Source organism: Phacochoerus africanus, chromosome 3 (assembly GCF_016906955.1).
Source record: "Phacochoerus africanus isolate WHEZ1 chromosome 3, ROS_Pafr_v1, whole genome shotgun sequence".
In the NCBI taxonomy this organism is placed as follows: Eukaryota; Metazoa; Chordata; class Mammalia; order Artiodactyla; family Suidae; genus Phacochoerus; species Phacochoerus africanus.
The window spans coordinates 30721291-30727962 of record NC_062546.1 but is presented as its reverse complement, the minus strand read 5'-3'; the positions used below and the strand labels follow the sequence as shown (position 1 = coordinate 30727962).

Genomic DNA, 6672 nt, shown 5'->3' with positions numbered 1-6672 from the left:
GCAGGAGCGGCCCAAGAAATAGCGACAACAACAACAAAAAAGACAAAAGACAAAAAAAAAAGTCACTTCCACATCTGTCGTTGGTACTCCATTGGCCTCTGATCATGCTCTCATCTCCAGCTTCATTTTCTTCACTGCATTCAGCAGTATTAGAAATTATTCTCTATTTATTTATTGGTTTCCCAGTAAATAAAAGTAGTCCCTTGAGTTAACTTTGTCTAGAATTTATTGGAGTTCCTGTTGTGGCTTAGAGGGTTACGAATCCAACTATTATCCATGAGGATGCGGGTTCAATCCCTGGCCTCGCTCAGTGGGTTAAAGGATACAGTGTTGCTGTGGCTTGGTGTAGGCTGGCAGCTCCAGCTCCAGTTCCACCCCCTAGCCTGGCAATTTCCATATGCTGCAGGTGCAGCCATAAAAAGCAAAAAAAAAAAAAAAGAATTTATCTCCAGTGCCTAGAATGGGTCCTGGAACACAAGGTTTAGTGAGTGTGTTCAGGGAATTTAGAGCAATTGGGCATTGCTGCAGAGCTGGGGGTGGAAGGAAGGGAGAGGGTGGGGCTAGAAAGAGTATCTGGGTCACAGATGTGTTACAGCCTTGCCAAAGAGCCTAAGTTTACAGGGCTAGAGTGTCTCTAGAGGGTTCTAAGTCGGAGTAATTGAGCAGATTCAGCTGTTAGAAATGTTAGGTAAAGAGCAGGATAGAACTAGATTGAGGGGTGGGGATGTGTGAGATAAATCAGGGAGAATATTTTACAAATGTATGCAAGAGCTCAAGGGAGAGACAGTGAGGGCCAAAATTATGGGAATGGGAAGTTGAAATTTCAGAGTTCCTTGTAAGGGGAGAAAGACAAGACTTGCTCATTGATTGGATTGGGGAATGATGATTTTGTGCCTAGATTGATACAGAATCAGCAACTAAAACAGACTAAAGCAGGAAACATGTTTGGGTAGAGAGTTAAAGCTGAGTCTGCCTTGGTCATGCTGAGATAGTCCTATGGGCAGAAAGGTCCAGGCTGAGGTCTCAAGTGGGCATGAGGTCCAGTGGCAGAACTGTGAGTGAAATTGCCTCGGATAGGTGGAAAGTAGGTTATCGCAGATAGAGGGAAGAAGATGACCAAGAGTAGAATGCTAGAATTTATAGGAGGGCAAAGCAAAGGGCTCCAGTGATTAAAGACAGAAGAACTGTCAAACTTAGGAAAAAAATAGGGCTGTGGAAGTAAGTCTGGGTTCCCCAAGACTGCTCTCACTAGAAGGATTCACAGAACTAAGATAAACTTATAGTTACACATTGTTATAGTGAAAGGATACAGGTTAAAATCAGAAAAAGAGGGAGTTCCTTTTTTTTTTTTTTTTAACTTCTTAAGGCTGCACCTGCATCATATGGGGGTTCCCAGGCTAGGGGTCGAATCGGAACTGTAGCTGCCGGTCTCTGCCACAGCCACAGCAATGATGGATCCATGTCTGCAACCTATACCACAGCTCATGACAACGCCGGATCCTTGACCCACTGCTCAGTGGGTCAAGGCCAGGGATAGAACCTGCGTCCTCATGGATGCTAGTTGGGTTCGTTACCGCTGAGCCATGATGGGAACTCCTGGGGGCAGAAGATACTGAATGTTGTTTACCTGTTGAGGAAAGGATCCAATAGAGATAAGTTGAAGAGATTCAGGGTTCATTAACCACTGAGCCACGATGGGAATTTCTGTGCTGTGTTTTGTTATACATAGTTTCTTAAGAGTAAAACTGTGACATTCCCATTGTGGTGCAGCAGAAAAGAATCCACTAGGAACCATAAGGCTGAGGGTTTGATCCCTGGCCTTGCTCAGTGGGTTAAGGATCTGGTGTTGCCATGAGCTGTGGTGTAGGTCGCAGACGCAGCTGAGAGTTGCTGTGGCTGTGGTGTAGGCTAGCAGCTGTAGCTCCGATTCAACCCCTAGCCTGGGAACCTCCATGTGCCTTGAGTGCAGCCCCCACCCCCACCAAAAAAAGAGTAGAAACTGTGTTCACTTGTGCCTAGCAGAATGCCTTGCACTTGAAGGGTGAATTGGCTCCAAGTGTATAACATTGCCAGCTTCTTTTGGGCCTACATCTGTGTTCTGGTCTTCTTGTTGCCCTCTCTGGTGGGTGACTGTGATACAGGCTGGGACAGCTGTCTTTCATTTTAACCAGCTGCAAGAACAATGCACCCAAGTCAGATTTTTTACTTGGATGGACAGGTAACTCAATTTAGAAATTATAAGAAGTATTGTACTTCTTTAAAAGCTGAAGTGCCCAATTTGTAAAATTGCTCAGTGCATTGGTATTCCACCCACTCTCTGAGGTTAAATGCTTTTCTCTTATTTGACAGGTAATCTTTTTTTTTCTCTGTAACCTATTTGAGCCTAGTCTTTAAAATACGTGTATCTGCCAGAATTACTTTCCATTATACTTTGATGAGACTCAAAAATAAACTTGTATAACTCAACTGTGGCAGCTTCTTTGCAAGCCAAGGGAACATGGATGTACAGATGTTCAGAAAGTGTCATGGTCACCTTATTCTCTTCTAAATTATTCCTCCACACTTCCCCACCCCTAGGTTCTGAGTCTTCAGCAGCAAAAAGCTTTGCTTGGCTGCTTTAAACTCCAGGAAAGCACAGACAGAAACCTTCCAGATAGGATGGCCAGTTTGTCCTACTTTGCTTGGGACTTTCTTGGTTTGAGCACTGCAAGTTCCATGTTCTGAAAAACTCAGTTTTGGGTAAACCATATGGATGGTCACCCTACCCTACCTTCTTCTCAGTTCTTTCCTTACCCTTTCCCTTCCTGGCCTGAATACAGGGAGCGAGAGGAGAAAGGTCTGTCTCCATCTGTACATCCAGCCCCTACAGAGGGGCGATCAGCTGCAAGAAATGCTCTGAGCATGTTCCTCTTTATTTCATGCTGAAGCCTCAGGAACCCAGTCCCATTGTTTATCTACTTAGAACTTAAACATACAAAAGGAAAAAAACAATTTATCCTACCACTCCAATATGTTATATATTTTAAATTTCTACACTCCCAATCTATATGTACATATTCCTAGATACAGATTTTTAACAAATGTATAATCTAATGCTTCTATTATTTTGAGTTCTTTTTCTTTATTTTTTATATACTTTACATTTTCTTGCATAGTCATATCTATCACTTAAGTGACAGGTACATCAAGAATAAACATGTTGGAGTTCCCATTATGGCTCAATGGAAATGAACCACTAGGATCCATGAGGATAAGTGTTTGATCCCTGGCCTCACTCAGTGGGTTGGGGATCCGGTGTTGCTGTGAGCTGTGGTGTAGGTCACAGACATGGCATGGCTCAGATCTGGTGTTGGCTGTGGCTGTGACTGGCAGCTATAGCTCCAGTTTGACCCCTAGGCTGGGAACTCCACCTGTGGCCCTAAAAAAAGCCAAATAAAATAAAATAAAATGCATATGTTGCTCAAGTTTGTTTCTTACAGTGTGGGTGTTGGGATTAACTGGAATCTTCAGTTGAGGAACTTTAAGACTTCTGTGGTAGGGAGTTCCCATCATGGCTCAGTGGTTAATGAACCTGACTAGATCCATGAGGACTTGGGTTCGATCCCTGGCCTTGCTCAGTGGGTTAAGGATCTGGAGTTGGCATGAGCTGTGGTGTAGGTCACAGATGAGGCTCGGATCCCACATTGCTGTGTCTCTGGCGTAGACCGGCAGCTATAGCTCTAATTTGACCCCTAGCCTAGAAACTTCCATATGCCGCATGTGTAGCCATAAAAACACAAAAGAAAAAAAAGGACTTCTGTGGTAATAGAGTATTTGGACTTATAAAATAAGAGGGAGTTCCCTGGTGGTCTAGTAGTTAGGATTTGGTGCTTTCACCATTGTGGCCCGGGTTCAGTTCTTGGTCTGGTGACTGAGATCCCACATCAAGCTGCCACACACCATGGCCAAAAAAATAAAAATAAAAAATAAATAAAAGGATGGTACAAGGGATCCTTGTGATGGGACTGTTCCGTATCTTTGGTACACAAAAAGTGATTATGTAAGTCTATATACATAGAATAAAATTGCATAGAACCTAATACACAAGCACACACAAATGAGCACATGTAAAACGTGAAATCTGAGTAAGGTGAGTGGATGTATCATTGTCAGTTTCCTGGTTGTAATGTTGAACTATAACTATGAAAGGTGTTACCATTGAAGGAAGCTGGTTAAAGGTTATGTGAGATCTCTGTATTGTTTCTTACCATGCACATGAATTAATGCATTAGTTGAATAACTTATGCCACACCTGTGGTGTGGAGAAATTCCTAGGCCAGGGATTAAGCCCGCACCACAGTTGTGACCTGTGGCATGGCTGACCAGATCCTTAACCCACTGTGCCACAAGGGCACTTCCCACATGAATTTTTTGTGACCTTAAAATTAAAAGTTTATTAAAAGTTTAATTGAAATTTTTAAAAATAAAAGATTTCTTAGAAGGTAGCTTTGAAATCCTTGTGAAATACTCAGCAATATGTTATACATAGTTCATTTTCCTCTTTCATCCTCTTAAAGAATCTTTCCCTTAAAAAGTAAAATGTCAAGGGAAAAACTGAGACTGCTAGTTTATTTTTAAGTAGTTTGTACTTTGGTATTCCTTCTTGGTGTCTTCAGAAAGCTATTTGCAAAGATAGCCCCTCATGCAGTGCAAAAAAAGGTAGTACAAACACATCAGCCAGAGGACAGGGAAACCCTTTGATGGGTGAATTGCCTGTAAGTGGTTCGGAATTGCTGTTGTCATCTAGAAGGTTAATGGCAGACTTTTCATTAGTGTCATTTCTCTCCCTAGTTATAAGCCTTCCATGACTTCCCTCTGACCAGTAGCTTTCTTTTCTTTTTTTTTTTTTTGTCTTTTTGCTATTTCTTGGGCTGCTCCCTCGGCATATGGAGGTTCCCAGGCTAGGGGTCCAATCGGAGCTGGAGCCACTGGTCTACGCCAGAGCCACAGCAACACGGGATCCGAGCCGTGTCTGCGACCTACACCCCAGCTCAGGGCAACGCCGGATCCTTAACCCACTGACCGAACCCGCAACCTCATGGTTCCTAGTCGGATTCGTTAACCACTACGCCACAATGGGAACTCCTGACCAGTATCTTTCAAGTTCTTTTTTACCACAACTGTTAGTAAGAAATACCATTTTCATCAAAACTCCAAATAAATAAAAGGTAGGTAGATAGATAGAGATATAGTTTCGTACATACAAATTTTTGAAACTAAAGTTTCATAAAACGCTGCTTACCCTCAGGTATGGTGCACTGACATTTTCTTTCTATTCTACTTAATTTTTTTGCTGGGGTGGTGGAGGGCACACCTGCAGCATTGGAGGTTGCCAAACTAGGGACTGAACCCAAGCCACAACAGTGACCTGAACCACAGCAGTGACAATGCTGGGTCCTTAACTACTAGGCCACCAGGGAACTCCTCTACTTTTTAAAATTCTGGTTATGGCTCAGTAATAGAAGTTCTTGATTCTTGATCTGCAATTTGTAAAAATACTGCCTCAGCCCTCCGGGTAAAGGAGTCATGACATTCTGGGCCTCCACATCACCTCCTCCTGCCTTTCCAGCCCTGCCTCCTCTAGCTAAGTGGCATATTCAGCATTTGTTGGATTTGCCTCACATGGTTCCATGTCTGTGCCTTGACTCTTACTGGTCCCTCTCTCTAGTGCCCTTTCCATTTTGTTCTTGTTCTTGCCTCTGGGCTCCTATGGTCAAGCACATACTGTCCAATTTGCCAATAGTGTGTAGTATCTGTCCTTCAGAGTTGCCTCTGAGGTCAGGCATGTGTCTTGGTTGTCTCTAGTCTAAATGTTACTCCTATAAGTTCTTGCCTGACTTCTGGGTATACTTTTAGCCATTGTTTCAGTCTTTTTATCAAAAGCCGCAATAAGAAATACGTTTTAGGAGTTCCCGTGGTGGCTCAGTGGTTAACGAATCCGACTAGGAACCATGAGGTTGCAGGTTTGATCCCTGGCCTTGCTCAGTGGGTTAAGGATCCGGCGTTGCCGTGAGCTGTGGTGTGGGTCACAGACGGTGGCTCGGATCCCTCGTTGCTGTGGCTGTGGACCCCTAGCCTGGGAACCTCCATATGCCACAGAAGCGGCCCTAGAAAAGGCAAAAAGATAAAAATAAAATAAAAAGAAATACATTTTAGAAAAGAAAAAAAAAATACATTTTATATTGAACCTAATATATACATTTGATATATTTGTATAAAACTGAAGCAAAAGTCTCATGAAATAATGCACTTTGTGCACTTTGGTATTGTGTACTCTTTTAGTTTGTATTTCTTTTCTTCAATCCATAACTTCGTTACAAAACCACAAATTTGAAAACCATTGTTTTAGGCCATCCTTCCCCACTCTGAATGTCATCTGTGGAAAGTTCTCTTTCTTCCATAATCACTGTTGGAAGGAAGTCTGTAATGCCTCAAGACTTGAGGACAGGACCATTTTATTTCTTTTTTTTTTTTTGGAGTTCTCTAGCAATGCAACAGGTTAAGGATCAAGTATTGTCACTGCAGCAGATTGCTCCTGTAGTGTGAATTTGATCCCTGGCCCAGGAACTTCCACATGCCACAGGTGTGGCCAAAAATTTTTATTTTTGTTTTTTCCCCTCACAAAAGGACTTA

The 6672-nt window shown here is 42.7% G+C and overlaps 1 protein-coding gene across 3 annotated transcripts in view; it reads left to right on the top strand.

Annotated features, from left to right (window-relative positions):
- The window catches only part of UBOX5 (U-box domain containing 5), a 40737-nt gene that overhangs the window by 13076 nt on the left and 20989 nt on the right, over positions 1–6672 (top strand). The gene's annotated exons all lie outside the window — the stretch shown is intronic.